This window comes from Marmota monax, unplaced genomic scaffold (genome assembly GCF_021218885.2).
Source record: "Marmota monax isolate L192 unplaced genomic scaffold, Marmota_monax_Labrador192_F-V1.1 WCK01_AAM20220418_F8-fsc00044, whole genome shotgun sequence".
NCBI lineage: Eukaryota > Metazoa > Chordata > Mammalia > Rodentia > Sciuridae > Marmota > Marmota monax.
In genome coordinates, this window is record NW_026695198.1 from 5,198,096 (window position 1) to 5,219,305 (window position 21,210).

Here is a 21,210-nt window from a genome sequence, read left to right on the forward strand (position 1 = left end):
GTATTAATTCTTCTTTGAAGGTTTTGTAAAACTCCACTTTTGGTTGGTAGTCTTTTGATGGCTTCTTCTATTTCTTCCTTGTTATTGGTCTGTTTAAATTGTGTGTGTCTTCCTGACTCAATCTGGGCAGCTCATATGACTTAAGAAATTTATCGATGTCTTCACTGTCTTCTATTTTATTAGAATATAGGGTTTCAAAATACTTTCTAATTATCTTCTGTATTTCTGTAGTGTCTGTTGTGATATTGCCTTTTTCATCCCGTATGTTAGTGATTTGAGTTTTCTCTCTTCTTCTCTTCGTTAGCATGGCTAAGGGCCTGTCGATCTTATTTATTTTTTCAAAGAACCAACTTTTAGTTTTATCAATTTTTTCAATGTTTTTTTTTTGTTTCAATTTCGTTGATTTCTGCTCTGATTTTAATTATTTCTTGTCTTCTGCTATATTTGCTGTTGTTTTGCTCTTCCTTTTCTAGGGTTTGAGATGTAGTGTGAGTTCATTTATTTGTTGTTTTTTTTCTTTTTTTGAGGAATGAACTCCAGGAAATGAATTTCCCTCTTAAAACTGCTTTCATTGTGTCCCATAGATTCCGTATGTTGTGTCTGAATTGTCGTTTATCTCTAAGAATTTTTTGATTTCCTCCTTTATGTCTTCTGTAACCCATTGATCATTCAGTAACATATTGTTTATTTTCCATGTGATGCAGGATTTTTCCTTCCTTCTTTTTTCATTGATTTCCAGTTTCATTCCATTATGATCAGATATGGTGCATGGTATTATCTCCATACCTTTATATTTACTAAGAGTTGCCCTATGGCATAATATATGATCTATCTTTGAGTAAGATCCATGTGCTGCTGAGAAGAACGTGTATCCACTTGATGATGGTTGATATATTCTATATATGTCGGTTAAGTCTAGTTTATTGATTGTGTCATTGAGTTCTATAGTTTCTTTATTCAGCTTTTGTCTGGAGGATCTGTCTAATGGCGAGAGCGGTGTGTTGAAGTCACCCATAATTATTGTGTTGTGGTCAATTTGACTCTTGAACTTGAGGAGAGTTTGTTTTATGAACGTTGCTGCACCATTATTTGGTGCATATAAATTGATAATTGTTATGTCTTGTTGGTGAATAGTTCCTTTTAACAGGATATAGTGTCCTTCTTTATCCCTTTTGATTAACTTAGGTTTGAAGTTGATTTTATTCAATATGAGTATGGCCACTCCTGCTTGCTTCCGAGGGCCATGTGAGTGGTATGATTTTTCCCAACCTTTCACCATCAGCCTGTGTATGTCTTTTCCTATCATATGAGTCTCCTGAAGGCAGCATATTGTTGGATTTGTTTTTTTGATCCAGGTTACCAGCCTGTGTCTCTTGATTGGTGAGTTTAGTCCATTAACATTTAAGGTTACAATTGAAATATGATTTGTACTTCCAGTCATGTTTATTTATTTATTTGTTTATTTTAGTTTGGCTAGTTTTTACTTTTTGGTTGTTTTCCTCCCCCTTTACTGAGATACCTCCCGCTGTTGGTTTTGGGCACTGTTTTTCCATTCCTCTTCTTGTAGAATTTTGCCCAAAATGCTTTGCAGTGCTGATTTTCTGGCTGCGAAATCTTTTAGCTTTTGTTTATCATGAAAGATTTTAATTTCATTGTCAAATCTGAAGCTTAATTTTGCTGGATACAGTATTCTTGGTTGGAATCCATTATTTTTCAGCGTTTGAAATACATTGTTCCAGGATCTTCTCGCTTTCAAATTCTGTGATGAAGAATCAGCCGTTAACCTAATTGGTTTACCCCTGAATGTAATCTGCCTCCTTTCCCTCGTAGCTTTTAATATTCTCTGCTTGTTCTGTATGTTGGCTAACTTCATAATTATATGTCTTGGAGTTGGCCTATTACAGTTTTGGATGTTTGGGGTCCTGTAGGCTTCCAGGATTTGGCAATCCATTCCATCTTTCATCTCTGGGAAGTTTTCTAGGATTATTTCATTCAATAGGTTGTCCATTCCTTTGGCTTGAATCTCTGTGCCTTCTTCTATCCCAGTGACTCTCAAATTTGGTTTTTTGATGAGATCCCATATCTCTTGGATAGATTACTCATGAGATTTAAGCATCTTTTCAGTGTTGACTATATTCTTTTCAAGTTGATAAACTTTGTCTTCATTATCTGATGTTCTGAGTTCTACTTGATCTAGTCTATTTGTAATATTCTCGTTAGCATTTTTAATCTGGTTTATGGTTTCTTGCATTTCTAAAATCACTGTTTGGTTTTTTTTTAAGATCTCTATCTCCTGGTAAAGCTCATTCTTTGCAGTTTGAATTTGTTTGTTTAGTTGGTTTTCAAAATATACTTTCAATTCTTGGATTTGCTGTCTCATGTCTTCTCTAAAATTCCGTTCCATCTGAGTTAGGTATGCCTTGATTTCTTTCCCTGTCCATGTTTCTGATGCTTCTAGGTCCTCCTGTAGATTTAAGTTGTCCTGCATTATCTGTACTCCTTTTTTCCCTTGTTTTTTCATGTTGTTCACGTTACTTTCCAGCTCTGTTTGACTTCTTTGTAACTGCTTTCTCCTATACATTTGTTTTGGCTTTGTTTATATCTGTTGTCTCTCCTTTGTGGTGGGGGATTATGCCTATAGATGTTGGGCTTTATTGTACTTTAGAGCTGATTCATTCAATTTATAAAGGGCTTCCGGATTTTGTATGCATATAGTGATTTGTTTTTTGTTCTTAGGTCTTTAGGTTAGGTGCTATGAAGGTATAAGGGTTAGTATGTCTTGGCTACTTTAGAAGATTGCTCTACTGAAGGGGGATGCTAACCGTCAATTGGATCAGGGTGTTGGTAGTAGCTAGGTATTTAGGAGCACTATAGACGGCCTCGAAACATTCACCTGTTTGCATTTAGACAATTACACGAAATGGAGGACGTAATGCTTGGGATGAAAGTTGGGTGGTAGGGGAAGGAAGGTACTCTTGAAAAGAAAGAAGGAGGGGGAGTTAGATAGCATAGAGGAGAATGGAAAGAACAATAAAACTTGGAAGGGGAGAGAAAGAGGGAAAAAGGGAGAGAAAAAATAAAATAAAATAAGAAATAAAATTAGGTCTTAGAGATCCATTTTCTTCTCTTCCCGTAGGCAAAGCTGTGCCCTCCGGGCTGAGATTTGCCCTCAATGTGTCAACAGCAATCCCTGTAAGGCGGCTCCTGGGAGTCTCTCAATCCTGTTGGTCCAGAGCCGTTTCACTTCTACAGCCCCTCCTCCCCTTCCTCCTGCCAGCCAGCCAGGTCCTGTTCACCGGAGGCGGTTCTCCAAGGATTTGGTTACACTTTCAGCCCCTCTGGGTGCTCTATTTCCCTAACGACTGAGCACTCTATCTGTCATTCATCTAAGCCCCAGTGCTGTGGAGCTGTGTTCTGGGAGTCAATAGTTTAATTTTTCCGGACCCCTTTGGTGGGCACACCTTCGGAGTCTGGCGGCTAAGACCATTGGTGTCGCCACTGGTGGTAATGGGAGTTGGGGGTCGAGGATACCCTCTGCTTCCCTCAGCCCCTACAATCACGACCACTCCGCTGGCGGTAGGAGGAGTTGGGGGTCTGGAGTGTCCTCTGTTTCCCTCCGCCCCTACCATCACGCCTTCTCAGTTGGCGATTGGGGGAGTTGGGGGTGGGGAGTCTTCTCTGCTTCCCTCCGACCCTACAGTCACGCCCACGTCACTGGCAGTATTGGGAGTTGGGGGTCGAGAGTCCTTTGGCCCTTACGGTCACGCCCATGGAGAGATTTTGAAGTTTCCCGGTTGTTTGTATCTGATGCGGGTGGGAGTCACACACCTGCTAAAGTAGATTCCGCTGGGAAGGAATCTCTTTGGCCGAACTTTGGTGACTTCCCCTCTCTGCTATGGCGGGCCCCTGCCTCCTTGCTGGAGTGTCCGAAGGGAGGGGTGGAACTGGCTTGTCTCTGGTCTGACACAATCTCTGGTTTTAGTTCCCAGTTCGCTATTTCATAAAGGCTTGGTTAGATTTCCTTCACGTCGTCTCGGGGGGGGGGGGGGGGCCGTTTGCCAGGTGGGCGGGGCCGTTCGCAGTGGGGGCGGGGCCGTTAGCAGAGCCGGGAGGGCACAGGCCGTCTGCCGGGCCGGGACCCTTCTTGCCGCGCTGGGCCTCTGGGGGCCGCCTGCAGAGCCGGGCCAGCACTGTCCGCGGGCGGGGCGCCAGCAGAGCCCGGAGGGCAGGGGGCCGTTTGCCGGGTGGGCGGGCGGGGCCGTTTGCAGAGCCGGGCGGGCAGGGGGCCATTAGCCATGCGGGCGGGGCATTAGCAGAGCCGGGAGGGCACAGGCCGTCTGCCGGGCCAGGCGGGGACCCTTCTCGCTGCGCGGGCCGCCGGGGACCGCCTGCAGAGCCGAGCCTGCGCTGGCCGGGGGCGGGGCCGCCAGCAGAGCCGGGAGGGCAGGGGGCCTTTTGCCGGGTGGGCGGGGCCGTTAGCAGAGCCAGGAGGGCGCAGGCCATTTGCCAGGCCAGGCGGGGACCCTTCTCGCCGCGCCGGCCACCGGGGGGCCGCTTGTAGAACCCAGTAGGCAGCAGCCTCGTGGCTAAGAGCCGGGCGGGCGGGGTGGCCGATCACAGAGCGAACGGGGCCGCCAGGAGAGCTGGGATGGCGGGGGCAGTCTGCCGGGCCAGGCGGGGACCCTTCTCGCTGCCCCGGGCCGCCGGGGGCCGCTTGCAGAGCCGGTTGGGCGGTGGCTGCGGGGTTGGACCTCTGCGCCCGCGTGGCCGGCCAAGATTCACTTGTCTGGGGCCAGCTGTCACCTCTAATATAACTTACTAATTCCTGGCAGGTCTCCTTTCAGCGGAATTTTGCTAGAAGTTCCTCAGTAGGTAGAATGTAGCTGTTTCAATGGGTGTTTCTGATCCGGTTAATGTGGAGATACTGAAAGTGCTGCTTCCTTGCCGGCCGCCATGTTGGATCTCCTGGTCTAATTCTTTATTTTCATAGCTCTGAAGCCAGTGAGTTCCAGAGAAGTAGAGCAATCTGCCTGGAGCTCTCTGACAAAAAAGTCCAAAACTGCTCTTAAGGAAAACTACCTAGGATTTTATTTTCAGTAAACCAATCTTAAATCAAAAACAGGAAACAAACACATAATTAAGGGAAACTTTGTCATTGAATTATTTGCTGCCTTGTTGTTTAATCAACACTAATTTCTAATGGGTTTATATCAGTTAGTAGTAATTTCATTCTGTCAAACTTAAAAAGCTTTAACCTCCCAGTGAGTGAATGTCTTTCAAATTTACAATAGAAAGTGGCGAAGATAGATAACAGCACTAATTAAACAAATTTCATGGCATTCAATAGAAGGTAGGTTATGAGCTAAGTGCAAAATGGAAGATATTTATATTTTCACCACTAGTGATTTCTATGCCAAAGCCCTTACCTGAGTTGACGAAATTTTCTTTTCAGGCTGAACAAGTAAACTGAGATTTAAAACAAAACAAAAACAAAAACAAACAAACAAACAAAAACCCTTAACATAAAAAAAAAAATCAATAAGTGGGCAAAAAAAATAAACAGAAACTTCCCAATAGAAGAAATATAAAAATCCAATAAATACATGAAAAAATGTTCCACATCTCTACCAGAGAAATGCAAATCAATTAAGATTTCATCTCACTACCATCTCTAGTGGGGAATAAGGAACCTTTATACATTGTGGAATTGCAGACTAGCACAACCAGTCTGGAAAGCAGTTTGAAAATTCCTCAAAAAACTAGGAATGGAACCACCATATGACCCTGCTACACTACTCCTGGATATTTTGCCAAGAGATGTAACATTGGCATACTACAGGGACATAGCCACATCAATATTTATAGCAGCACAATTCACAATAGCTAAATTAGGGAATCAACCCAGATGCCCATCAACAGATGACTAGATTAAGAAATTGTGGTGTGTGTGTGTGTGTGTGTGTGTGTGTATAATGGAATTCTACTCAGCCATTAAATAGAATGAAATTATGACATTTGCTGGTAAATGGATGGAAATGGAAAACATCATGCTAAGTGAAATAAGCCAAACTCAGAAACTCAAAGGTCAGTGTTTTCTTTCTTATGCAGAAAGTAGAGTAAAATAAAGGAAAGGGGGACAGAAGGATAAAATTACATAAAGAACCAATCAAATGTAAATTAATAGGCAAGTGAAAAGAAGTCTAGTAGAGTAGAGGAAGGAGGGGTTGGGGAGAGGAGAGCTCAGGAAGGAAAAGGCTGAGGGAAAAGCAGGGATCATGAACTGAAATTGATTTCCCTGCGTGTGGGAGTTTGTGGGATAAAACCCAGCTATTGTGTATAACCATAAAGCTCTAATTTTAAAATATCTATTAGAACAAATATTAGGATGCTTGAGAGCAATTAACTCTGTTTATTTTAATTATAAAACAAACTTTAAAGGGTCACAAAGTACAAGCAAAACAGAGTTAATCCAGTTATGTTTAATATAATCACTCATGATGCATTGAATTTTTTTAATATTTACTTTTTAGTTTTAGGTGGACATAATGTCTTTATTTTACATTATGTGGTTCTGAGGATCGAACCCAGTACCTCACGCATGCTAGGCGAGCACTCTACCACTGAGCCACAACCCCAGCTGCACTGAATTCTTAAAATGAAGAAATTTAAATAGCAAACTAGTAGCCAACTTGATAAAATTTTCTAAATTTATTTCTTGAACTGTATTTTATGTGTCATTGCAGAAAACTTACTTTAATCATTGCTTAAATATCTGTGATTCTTATGTGGTTGATTATCAACAATAATCTAACAGTGAGGTTATCAGAGAGAAAATCAAAGCAATGGTCTGTTGATTTCTTAAGTAAATTGTGACAATTCAGTATAAGTAAGGCTCACATTTTTTTCTTTTTTGCAGGTTACATTACTGGCTTAATAAAATTGAAATGCTGGGTCTTAAGACTATCATGGAGTTGATTAATGTGTGTACTTCCCAGGGTAGCAAAATCAGGAATAAGATATCAATCAAAACAGGATAGATATGGGTGGCTAGTGTTAGCAACCTGAGGAGATGGTAACTTAATCCTGCCTCTTGGTTTTCCTTTTTCTGACAGACTGTCACAGCCTCTAATGACAATCTCTGCAAAACAGTGTGGAGACGGATTTGGCAAACATTTCACTTTTTCTCTCAGCGGCTTTTGTCTATGATTTATTTTCTATGATACGTACATGCATTATTTCTGAAACAAAACAGATCACACTGAATGTTTCATTTACCATGATTCTATGAAAAATTATTCAAACACCAGTGGCTTAAAACAACCACACGATGTATTTTGCTCAGAGATCATCGATTTGAGCAGGACTTACTGAGAATAGTTCATTTCTAGTCCATTTGGGGCAGGTTGAAGACCAGAGCCTGAACTTATCTGAGACTGGTAGCTGGGTACTTTTGAAGGCTCCCTCACCATGAATCAGTCAGAGAATCACCTCAGGCGATTGGCTGGAATATCAACAAGCAGGTTCCCTATGTGGCTTGAGCATGCTCAAATGGTGACTGGGTTCCAAGAGCAAGGTTTCCAAGAGGTGGGGGGGGGGGACTACGGAAAAGCACTCAGCATCACATCTGCCTCATTCTACCTTCTGTCACCATATAGTCTTCACCACTGAAAAAGTGTTGCACCCTGTTTTTTCCATCCAAAATTTGGTTTATAACCCTTCATGGAGTAACCATTGTATGGTATAACTTTGTTCTTCATTGCACTTAAAAGGTAAAAAGAGCAGTAATATACTCCCCAAGAGCATGTGGATGCACAATTGTTTTCTCCTGCACTGCTAGCTAGGTTTCTCAGAATGTACACCTTGTCAATACTTTTCTGAAGCTGCCCTGGGGTCTATTAAGAGCTCTGAAGTACCAACAGTAAACACATCTTATATGGGTCGAGCTGAGGATTGCACTTCAGATGAGGAAACCAGGGAGCGATGCAGAATCTTCATATACAAATTCAATTTTGTAAATCTACACCTTGAAACACTCTAGTAAATATTCTTAAGTGTGATAGTTCAACTATAACACACAAATCAATAACAAAGAGATAACTGTTTTTATAGACCAGAAAAGTATTCACTCTACTGTCTTGAATCAATGTGTGTCAATTTGAACTATTGATTTTTAGTGTATATTAATGAGTATTTCGTGCATCCTAGTTTGTATCAAAGACAGTTTAGTAATAAACAATATTTTTAATTCATTCTAATTAGTTATACATCACAGTAGGATGCAATTTGACACATCATATTTTAAATGGAGTATAACTTCTCATTTTTCTGGTTGTACGTGATATAAAATACAGGTCATGTAGTCATATATGCACACAGGTGATAATATTTGATTGATTATGCTATCTTTCCTAACCCCACACCTCCTCCCTTCCCTTCATTACCCTCTGACTAATCCAAAGTAACTCTAGGTAATACCAAAAACTCTATTATTAAAAAGTTTTGCATAATAATTCCACCTCACTTTTTTGAAAAAAAATTGGCATAAAATCTGGGCGGAGTATGTGGTTAAATACAATGTTATTCTTTAAGAATATCACATACTCCAGTATTAAGGATATTAGAAATAAATTCCACCTTTTGGTGGGAATAGAAAAGTACTGGGAGAATATGTAGGGAAGAACAATACTATTGTGCATTTGAAGATAGTGGAATTTATTATATTCTGTCCTCTGGTCAGTGTCATTCATGGTACATTTTCCACATTCAAAATATATTTACTCCTTCTCCAAATTTTACCTTGTTATTGTTCATGGTCAGGATTTAATGATCTAGCTCAAGTACTGATGTGGACAAGATTTCTCACATTTGACTTCTTGAGTATAGCCACTGTCATTCTCAAAGATGTTAAGGGGCTGAATCATGTTCCACTAAAAAACATACAGAGAAGCCCTAACCCCTAATTCCTCAGAATGTGACTGTGTTTGGAGATGGGTCTTGAAAAGAAGTTATTAAGTTTAAAGAGGCTCAGCAATAAAAGAGAATAAAATCATGGCATTTGCAGGTAAACAGATGGAGTTAGAGAAGATAATTATAAGTGAAGTTAGCCAATCCCCCCCCGCAAAAAAAAAACCAAATTTCAAATGTTTTCTCTGATATAAGGAAGCTGTTTCATAGTGGGGTTGGGAAGGGGAGTGTGGGAGGAATAGATGAACTCTAGATAGGGCAGAGGGGTTGTAGGGGAAGAGGGGGTGTAGGGGGTTATAAATGATGGTGGAATGTGATGGACATTATTATCCACAGTACATGTATGAAGACACAAATTGGTGTGAATATACTTTGTATACAAAAAATTGTGCTCTATATGTGTAATATGAATTGTAATGCAATCCACTGTCATATATAAATTAAAAAAATGGGTCATGGCTCACTATCCTCTTGGTAAAGAGATCTGGACCCACAGAGCAATATGAAGGGCACACATTCTCACACACTCACACACACATACACACACACATGCACGCACACACAAATACACATGCACACACAGAGGAAAGGCCATGTAAAGCCGTGTGAAGTCATAGAGGAAAAAGTAGCCATCCGCATGGCCAACAGAGAGGCCTCCATGAAAACCAGATCTACTGATACTTTGGTCTCATACTTTCATCCTCCAGAATTCTAGCTAGGATGATAAATTTCTGTTGCTTAAGCCACCCAGTCTGGGGTGATTTATTATAGCATCCCTACCAAACTGATGCAGACTCATGTTAAAGAGAAATTGGCTTGTTCTCTTCTACACCCATTATATTTGGTGGGACGGGAATGCAATAATCACACTCAACTCTCCTGCTTTGGAGAAGAGGGGATTGCTGGAAATGTACAGCAATAACTGATCCATAAAACTTCTGGAATCCAGCAAGATTCATGTCTGTTCTTTGATTAGGGCTCAGTTCCAGTGAATGGGTGTAATCTACTTTGTCCCTGACTCTGTCCTCTAAGATCAAGGTTCTGTCTTATGCATTTATGACTCTCCCCTCCAAGATCCTGGCTCTGTACTTTAGAAAGTTCTGCACTCTGACTCACATTTCCAATGTGTCTTACCTGAGTAGCTAACACACATATTTTTGATTTATAGAGAGAGAATCAAGTGTATTGTGTATATTATTAAATCAACTGCTTTAATTATATGCATTTGTACTTATTGTTTTTTTTATTTTCTAATTGATTTATTAAAGTCAGAAAATGTTCAAAACCTGCAATGGTTTTTAATTCTTGCCATTTTGTTTGTTGTTGTTTTATACAAATTTGATTTTCAGAATTTCAGTGTTAGGGTGTTATACAGTTTTTATTGAAGCAAGTCTAAAATTTTTGGGTAGAAAATAATGATTTGTTTTAACCAACCTTCCTCCCTCCCTCCCTCCCTCCCTCCCTCCCTCCCTCTCTTTCTTCCTTCCTTCCATCTTTCCTTCCTTTTTCATTTTGGATATTCTCAATCTCTCCTTTGCTTTATTTGCTGTTACCTGATTTTTCTTTTCTTTTGTAAAATTTTTTTTAGCTGTAAATGGACACATAACTTTATTTATTTTTATGTGGTGCTGAGGATGGAACCCAGTGCCTCACACATGCAAGGCGAGTGCTCTACCCCTGAGCTACAGCCCCAGCCCCCTGATTTTTCTTTTTTAAAATTTTTGGTACCAGGAATTGAATCTGAGGAGTACTTAGCCACCAAACCACATCCCCAACCCTTTTTGGGTTTTATTTTGTGACATCGTCCCACTAAGTTGCTTAGGGCCCCACTAAATAGCTGAGGCTGGCTTTGAAATTGCAAGCCTCCTGTCTCAGCCTCCTGAGCCACTGAGATTTCAGGCATGCTTCCACCACACCCTGCTTACCTAGTAAATTTAATGCAGTTGATTCCATAGGGAAATGTGACAAATTTCAAAATATAGCCTTTTAGTCTTTAGTTTCTCCTTCTACTTTCTATCTCTGTTTATATTTTGTTAATTTGTTGATAAAACCAGACCTCTTCTGCTGTCTCTTCATCTGTATTTTCTTAATTGCAGTTCTATGCTATTCTTTTACATGCCTGTGTACCTTTATTCATCTTGTAGCGAGGTGTTTAGCTCTAGAGCTCAGTGAGATTCAGGTCTAATGGGCTCTTGGTTTTATGTCAAGATGTTTTCCTATGGTCACACAAAAAGTCCTTCAGGAAGGAACATCAGGTTCCCTTGTCCCTTTTTGTGATGTTTATCTAGGTCCATTGCTCATTTTTAAAGAGTTGATATTTTAACTTTCCGCCATATATTCTACCATTTTGTCAGTTATTTTCTGACATTACCTACAATTATGATTCTAACTTTCCCAAGATGCATACATTCAATGCAAAATTGTCAAAGTCCTAGGAAACTGGGACAAGTTTGTTACTTAGGGGCAAACTTCCCCATACAGAATATTGCTTCTCTTATCACTTTGCTAGATAGTTTGTACAGAGACAAAAAAGACAAACTTTTTTATTTATACAAAAGAGGATTGCTATACTTCTAAGTTTCTCAAAAATTAAACTTTAAAATATTTATGTCGCCCCTCCCCCTGCACCGGCAAGGTAGACGGAACTGTGACCACCCACAGAACAGGCCCAGCGGCCTGCTGAGGGGCAGAGGCGCCCCCTACCCCACCCCACCCCCGCGCCTGCCAGGTAGGCGGAACTGTGACCACCGACAGAAAAGGCCCAGTGGCCCGCGGAGGGGCAGAGCTGCCAACCACTCCTGCAAGGTAGGCGGGCCTGTGACCCACCAGCAGAACAGGAGCAGCGGCCTGCTGAGAGGCAGAGCTGCCCCCCCCCGCCTGCAAGGTAGGCGGAACTGTGACCACCAACAGAACAGGCCAGACCTGCAACCGACAAACAGAACAGGCCCAGTGGCCTGAGGAAGGGTAGAGCCGCGCCCCCCCCCCCGCGCCTGCAAGGTAGGCGGACCTGCGACCCACAGGCAGAACAGCGCCAGAGGCCTGCAGAGGGGCAGTGCCGCTGCCTGCGCCTGCAAAGTAGGCAGAACTGTGACCACCGACAGAACAAGCCTAGCGGCCCGCAGAGGGACAGAGCCGCCGCCCGCGCCTGCAAGGTAGGCGGACCTGCTGCTGACCGGCACAACAGGCCCAGCGGCCTGCCGGCGTGGTAGGCACATTGCGCCAATTGGAGGAGGGGCAGAGCGGCCGCCCGCGCCTGTGAGGGAGACTTTGCAACTATACAAGACCAATATAAATATATAGGGGGAAAATTCAACAGCACAAAGTTTCACCAAGCAGAAAGAAACGCGAACAGTATGAAGAGACAAGGAAAGAAAGGACCACAAGCAATGTAGGTCAACTCAACGTAAGAAGAGGTAATATCTGCAGCAGATGGAATGTCAGATAAAGAATTCAGGATATACATGCTTCAGATGATCTGGAGTATCAAGGAAGACATTAGACAGCAAAATCAGACAATGAAAGATCACTTCAACAATGAATTACGCAAACAAATCCAGGAAGCAAAGGATCAACTATACAGGGAGATAGAGGTTATAAAAAACAAACAAACAGAAATCCTAGAAATGCAGGAAGCAATAAACCAACTTAAAAACTCAATTGAGAATACTACCAGCAGAGTAGAACACTTAGAAGATAGAACATCAGCATTGCCCCCGTGTGCTGCTTCACTGTGTGGGAGTATGACAAGTCAGGACGGCTAAAGGCTATCTTGTTAGGAATTTTCAGCAATAGTGGGGTGCTCCGGAACCTGGAGGAAGGATTTCCATCGCACGAGGATCGGCTACGGGGACTCAAACGCGAGAGGTTTGTCGCACGGAGGGTAACACTGCTTATTCAGCAAATCGCCCCGCGGCTAGAGTCTGCAGCGCGCGCTGGGAAACGAGGAGATAGCGACGCAGGGATACAGCGCTGCAGTTTCTGCCAGCCGTGCAAGCACCGTACTCAGGGCTGAATTCTGGGTTCGAGACGGGGGAAGGAAGCGGTCCATCTCGTTTCTCCACACCGGTCAGACCACAGAGGTGGCCAGCGGCCACCATGTTGGAAAGCTGATGTCACCATCCCTGTTTTCGACTGACCGCAGCTCATTCAGCCATAGAACAGGGGAACGAAATGCTGCCATTCGCATAGGATACCAAGATGGCAGAGATCTGATGTCATCAGAAAGCGGCGGAGGAGAGAACTTCAGCAATACCAGTGGCGACAGAAACAGTTGGTCTCCTGGTAGGGGGGGGGTGAGGCACAGACACCTGAGTCTCTCTCGATCTGTTGTCGAGCCAGAGGGGAGGAGCCGGGCCGCCGCCAGCGCCCGGAGCAGGCCCAGCTGCTCGCCGGTGTGGTGACTGCGTGACCCCAATTGGAGAGGGGGCGGAGCGGAGCCGCCACCCGCACCCGCAAGGTGGGCAGACCCGCGACCCAGTGGTACACGGGCGTGGTAGGAGGGGCAGGGCAGAGCCGCCGCCCGCACTTGCAAGGTAAACAGACCTGTGACAGCCTGGCGGGTCAGGCCCAGCGGCCTGCCAGCATCGTACACACGTCACCCCAACTGGAGTAGGGGCAGAGCAGATCCTTCGCCCACGCCCGGATCAGGCCCTGCCGGTGTGGTGGTCACGTGACCCCAATTGGAGTGGGGGCGGAGCGGAACCGCCACCCTTGCCCACAGGGTGAGCAGACCTGTGACCAACCTGCAGATCAGGCCCAGGAGCCTGCCAGCGTGGTACACACATCACCCTAATTGGAGTAGGGGCAGAGCAGAGTCGCCGCCCGTGCCAGGAACAGGCCCAGCAACCTGCTGGTGGGGTAGTCACAACACCCCAATTGGAGTAGGGGCAGAGCAGAGCCAACACCCGTGCCCGAAAGGTGGGCAGATCTGCGACCGACCAGCGGGACAGGCCCAGTGGCCTGCCAGTACGACAGACATGTCACCCCATTTGGAGTAGGGGCAGAGTAGAGCCGCCACCCGCGCCTACAGGGTAGGTAAACCTGCAACCGACCGGCGGATCAGGCCCGGGGGCCTGCCGGCGTGGTACACTCATCACCCCAATTGGAGTAAGGGCAGAACAGAGCCGCCGCCAGAGCCCAGAACAGGCCCAGTGACCTGCCGGCGTGGTAGTCACGACACCCCAATTGGAATAAGGAGAGAGCAGAGCCGCCGCCTGGCCTGCAGGAAAGAAACGCAAGCAGTATGAAAAGACAAGGAAAGAAAGGACCACAAGCAATGCAGGTCAACGCAACTTTAGAAGACGTAACAGCTGCAGCAGATAGAATGTCAGATAAAGAATTCAGGATACACATGCTTCAGATGATCTGGAGTATCAAGGAAGACATTAGACAGCAAAATCAGACAATGAAAGATCACTTCGACAATGAATTATGCAAACAAATCCAGGAAGCAAAGGATCAACTATACAGGGAGACAGAGGTTATAAAAAACAAACAAACAGAAATCCTAGAAATGCAGGAAGCAATAAACCAACTTAAAAACTCAATGGAGAATACTACCAGCAGAGTAGAACACTTAGAAGATAGAACATCAGACAATGAAGACAAAGTATTTCAACTGGAAAAGAACATAGACAGCTCAGCAAGACTGTTAAGAAACCATGAGCAGAACATCCAAGAAATATGGGATAACATCAAGAGACCAAACTTAAGAGTCATTGGGATACAGGAAGGTACAGAGCTCCAAACCAAAGGAATGAGCAGTCTATTCAATGAAATAATACAAGAAAACTTCCCAGACTTGAAGAATGAGACAGAATCCCAAATCCTAGATGTCTACAGGACGCCGAATGTGCAAAATCATAAGAGATCCACACCTAGACACATTATAAGGAAGATGCCCAACATACAGAATAAGGAGAGAATTTTAAAAGCTACAAGAGAAAGGAAGCAGATTACATTTAGGGGTAAGCCAATCAGGATAACAGCTGATCTTTCAACACAGACTCTGAAAGCTAGAAGATCCTGGAATAACATATTTCAAACACTGAAAGAAAATGGGTTCCAACCAAGAATTGTGTATCCAGCGAAATTAAGCTTCAGGATGGAAGATGAAATTAAAACCTTCCACGATAAACAAAAGTTTAAAGAATTCGCAGCTAGAAAACCATCTCTTCAAAACATCCTTGGCAAAACATTACAGGAAGAGGAAATGGAAAATAACAATGTAAACCATCAGTGGGAGGTAGGACAGTAAAGGGGGGGGGAATAATCAAAGAGGAAAACAAACCATGTTTAGTAACATAAATAAACAAATATGGCTGGAAGAACAACCCATATCTCAATAATAACCCTAAATGTTAATGGCTTAAACTCACCAATTAAGAGACACAGGCTAGTAGAATGGATCACAAAACAAGAACCAACAATATGCTGCCTACAGGAGACGCATTTGATAGGAAAAGACATACATAGGCTGAAGGTGAAAGGTTGGGAAAAATCATATCACTCATATGGACTTCGGAAACAAGCAGGAGTGTCCATACTCATATCAAATAAAATAGATTTCAAGCCAAAGTTAATCAAAAGGGATAAAGAGGGACACTACATACTGCTCAAGGGAACCATACACCAACAAGACATAACAATCATAAATATATATGCCCCTAACAATGGTGCAGCTATGTTCGTCAAACAAACTCTTCTCAAGTTCAAGAGTCTAATAGACCACCATACAATAATCATGGGAGACTTCAACACACCTCTCTCACCAATGGACAGATCTTCCAAACAAAAGTTGAATAAGGAAACTATAGAACTCAATAACACAATTAATAACCTAGACTTAATTGACATATATAGAATATACCACCCAACATCAAGCAGTTACACTTTTTTCTCAGCAGCACATGGATCCTTCTCAAAAATAGATCATATATTATGTCACAGGGCAACTCTTAGACAATATAAAGGAGTAGAGATAATACCATGCATCTTATCTGATCATAATGGAATGAAACTGAAAATCAACGATAAAAGAAGGAAGGAAAAAGCATACATCACTTGGAGAATGAACAATAGGTTACTGAATGATCAATGGGTTATAGAAGACATCAAGGAGGAAATTAAAAAATTCTTAGAGATAAATGAAAACACAGACACAACATATCGGAATCTAAGGGACACATTGAAAGCAGTTCTAAGAGGAAAATTCATTGCTTGGAGTTCATTCCTTAAAAAAAGAAAAAAACAACAAATAAATGATCTCATACTTCATCTCAAAATCCTAGAAAAAGAAGAGCAAAACAACAGCAAAAGAAGTAGAAGGCAAGAAATAATAAAAATCAGAGCTGAAATTAATGAAATCGAAACAAAAGAAACAATTGAAAAAATTGACAAAACTAAAAGTTGGTTCTTTGAAAAAAGAAACAAAATCGACAGACCCTTAGCCATGCTAGCAAAGAGAAGAAGAGAGAGAACTCAAATTACTAGCATATGGGATGAAAAAGGCAATATCACAACAGACACTTCAGAAATACAGAAGATAATCAAAAATTATTTTGAATCCTTATACTCCAATAAATTAGAAGATAGTGAAGGCATAGATAAATTTATTAAGTCATATGATCTGCCCAGATTGAGTCAGGAAGATATAGACAACCTAAACAGACCAATATCAATTGAGGAAATAGAAGAAACCATCAAAAGACTACCAACTAAGAAAAGCCCAGGACCAGATGGGTATACAGCAGAGTTTTACAAAACCTTTAAAGAGGAACTAATACCAATACTTTTCAAGCTACTTCAGGAAATAGAAAAAGAGGGAGAACTTCCAAATTCATTCTACGAGGCCAACATCACCCTGATACCTAAACCAGACAAAGACACTTCAAAGAAAGAAAACTACAGACCAATATCTCTAATGAACCTAGATGCAAAAATCCTCAATAAAATTCTGGTGAATCGGATACAAAAACATATCAAAACAATTGTGCACCATGATCAAGTAGGATTCATCCCTGGGATGCAAGGCTGGTTCAGTATACGGAAATCAATAAATGTTATTCACCACATCAATAGACTTAAAAATAAGAACCATATGATCATCTCGATAGATGCGGAAAAAGCATTCGACAAAGTACAGCATCCCTTTATGTTCAAAACTCTAGAAAAACTAGGGATAACAGGAACATACCTCAATATTGTAAAAGCAATCTATGCTAAGCCTCAGGCTAGCATCATTCTGAATGGAGAAAAATTGAAGGCATTCCCTCTAAAATCTGGAACAAGACAGGGATGCCCTCTCTCACCACTTCTGTTCAACATAGTTCTTGAAACACTGGCCAGAGCAATTAGACAGACGAAAGAAATTAAAGGCATAAAAATAGGAAAAGAAGAACTTAAATTATCACTATTTGCTGATGACATGATTCTATACCTAGCAGACCCAAAAGGGTCTACAAAGAAACTATTCAAGCTAATAAATGAATGCAGCAAAGTGGCAGGATATAAAATCAGCACGCATAAATCAAAGGCATTCCTGTATATCAGCGACAAATCCTCTGAAATGGAAATGAGGACAACCACTCCATTCACAATATCTTCAAAAAAAATAAAATACTTGGGAATCAACCGAACAAAAGAGGTGAAAGACTTATACAATGAAAACTACAGAACCCTAAAGAGAGAAATAGAAGAAGATCTTAGAAGATGGAAAAATATACCCTGTTCATGGATAGGCAGAACTAACATCATCAAAATGGCGATATTACCAAAAGTTCTCTATAGGTTTAATGCAATGCCAATCAAAATCCGAACGGCATTTCTTGTAGAAATAGAGAAAGCAATCATGAAACTCATATGGAAAAATAAAAGACCCAGAATAGCAAAAACAATGCTAAGCAGGAAGTGTGAATCAGGCGGTATAGCGATACCAGACTTCAAACTATACTACAGAGCAATAGTAACAAAAACAGCATGGTACTGGTACCAAAACAGGCGGGTGGACCAATGGTACAGAATAGAGGACACAGAAACCAATCCACAAAGCTACAACTACCTTATATTTGATAAAGGGGCTAAAAGCATGCAATGGAGGAAGGATAGCATCTTCAACAAATGGTGCTGGGAAAACTGGAAATCCATATGCAACAAAATGAAACTGAATCCCTTTCTCTCGCCATGCACAAAAGTGAATTCAAAATGGATCAAGGAGCTTGATATCAAATCAGAGACACGGCATCTGATAGAAGAAAAAGTTGGCTACGATCTACATACTGTGGGGTCGGGCTCCAAATTCCTCAATAGGACACCCATAGCACAAAAGTTAATAACTAGAATCAACAAATGGGACTTACTCAAACTAAAAAGTTTTTTCTCATCAAAAGAAACAATAAGAGAGGTAAATAGGGAGCCTACATCCTGGGAACAAATCTTTACTCCTCACACTTCAGATAGAGCCCTAATATCCAGAGTATACAAAGAACTCCAAAAATTAGACAATAAAATAACAAACAACCCAATCAACAAATGGGCCAAGGACCTGAACAGACACTTCTCAGAGGAGGACATACAATAAATCAACAAGTACATGAAAAAATGGTCACCATCTCTAGCAGTCAGAGAAATGCAAATCAAAACCACCCTAAGATACCATCTCACTCCAGTAAGATTGGCAGCCATTATGAAGTCAAACAACAACAAGTGCTGGCGAGGATGTGGGGAAAAGGGTACACTTGTACATTGCTGGTGGGACTGCAGATTGGTGCAGCCAATTTGGAAAGCAGTATGGAGATTTCTTGGAAAGCTGGGAATGGAGCCACCATTTGACCCAGCTATTCCCCTTCTTGGTCTATTCCCTGAAGACCTAAAAATAGCATGCTACAGGGACACTGCTACATCGATGTTCATAGCAGCACAATTCACAATAGCAAGACTGTGGAACCAACCTAGATGCCCTTCAATAGACGAATGGATAAAAAAATGTGGCATTTATACACAATGGAGTATTACTCTGCATTAAAAAATGACAAAATCATAGAATTTGAAGAGAAATGGATGGCATTAGAGCAGATTATGCTAAGTGAAGCTAGCCAATCCCTAAAAACCAAATGCCAAATGTCTTCTTTGATATAAGGAGAGTAACTAAGAACAGAGTAGGGTCGAAGAGCATGAGAAGAAGATTAACTTTAAAGAGGGATGAGAGGTGGGAGGGAAAGGGAGAGAGAAGGGAAATTGCATGGAAATGGAAGGAGACCCTCAGGGTTATACAAAAGTACATACAAGAGGAAGTTAGGGGAAAGGGAAAAATAATACAAGGGGGAGAAATGAATGACAGTAGAGGGGGCAGAGAGACAAGAGGGGAGGGGAGGGGAGGGGAGGGGGGATAGTAGAGGATAGGAAAGGCAGCAGAACACAACAGACACTAGTATGGCAATATGTAAATCAACGGATGTGTAACTGATGTGATTCTGCAATCTGTATATGGGGTAAAAATGGGAGCTCATAACCCACTTGAATCAAAGGGTGAAATATGATATATCAAGAACTATGTAATGTTTTGAATAACCAACAATAAAATTTAAAAAAAAATAAAATAAAATATTTATGTCTATGTCAGTTAACTAATATGCTTTATTTTCTTTTTTATTGTAGTTCTGCCCAATCTATGAGTTCACTTTTCATGAATTTAGTTACCTGTGGTCAATTTCATTATGAATATATTAAACAGAAAGTTCAAGAAATAAGCAATTCACAAATTTTAAGTTGTGTTCTATTCTGGGTATCTTAAAATCTCACACCATCTTGCTCTTTCTCTACTTGAGTTGTCTCTCTCTCCAGAGTATCCATGTTGTATATGTTACAATCTTGTTAGTCCATAGCCATCTCAGTTATCATCAGTTATCAGATCATATGCAGTTATCACAAGGCTTGTGTTTAAGTAACTCTTATTTAATAGTGGTCCCAAAGCACAACAGTAGTTATGCTGTCGATTCAGATATGCTGAAGAGAATCTGTAAAGTGCTTCCTTTAGGTGAAAATAAAATATTTTGAGACAGCCAGACAGATAGACTACATTCACATAAGAATATATTGTTACAAGGATCACATTTTTTATTGTTGTTAATCTCTTACTGTGTGTAATTTATAAATTCAACATTTTACACACACACACACACACACACACACACAAGATCCAAAATCTGTGGATGCTCAAGTCTCTTATATAAAATGGAGCAGAATTTGCATTTAAATTTTCACATATGATTGTATGATTTAAATACTCTCTAGACTACTTAATACCTAATACAATATATGGTTTGTTACTATCCACAAGTTCAGGCATTCACTGTGGGTCTTGGAACATATCTTCCACCAAAATGGGTGTACATATGGCCTTTATTCATACATTATTGAATAGTGGATCTAACTCAAAAGCATTCAATGAGTTCTCCTTAATATACAAAGGTCTAAACCTAGAAATAGCATAGTGAAACAGAGAACCTGGAGTAGCAAAGTGAAGAGAAAATAGTAAAAAGAAAAGAAAAAAAGTTCAATAGTGTAAAAACCAAATTAACATTAATTTAAAGAGATATGAAAGGTTGAGAAGATCTGGAAATTTCTTTATTCAATATCAGGATATCCCTGGCCTAAATGAAACTGGGAAATAAACTATGGCATGATTGGCTGATTAATGAGATTTCTTGAAAATTAGTAGCTATGGTTGTATCTTTGCTGAAGTAGGCAGGCAGTTGCTCACTGATCTTTAGTCATGAGGAAATGCCCACTGAATTGCTGCTGAACTTGGAAAAATGGCTTCTGTGATTTAAAAATAAATACTGAGTATGTCCAGGTTAAAAGTTCTATGGTTCCCTGCAGAAGGAAAAATAAAGAACATGTCCCCAACTGAGCAGATTTTAGTGTTTATAATTCGGATAACTATTAAGAAAAGCATTACTTAACATTTCAGAAAGATGTCAGATATAGGTGAATGATAAATGTATGGTAAAGTCTGAATAGATGCAGGATTTTCTGTTTTCCTACAATGGCTAAACCAAGTGTTTACCTCTGAAGCATTGCTTTGAATGGAACACCCAATAAAGTTTTATATCCTATAATTGGGTTGTTGTAATTTTATCATTGAGCTTAGTTACCTTCAAAAAGTCAATAATTAAACTTCTCAAAATATGTGGCTATAATCTAGTAGCTAAGTTTATGATATTCACATTTCCCTAAAGCCTGCTTTTT

The 21,210-nt window shown here is 41.3% G+C and overlaps 1 protein-coding gene across 4 annotated transcripts in view; it reads left to right on the forward strand.

Annotated features, from left to right (window-relative positions):
- Nucleotides 1-21,210, forward strand: part of Sntg1 (syntrophin gamma 1) — an 828,698-nt gene that overhangs the window by 420,197 nt on the left and 387,291 nt on the right. The gene's annotated exons all lie outside the window — the stretch shown is intronic.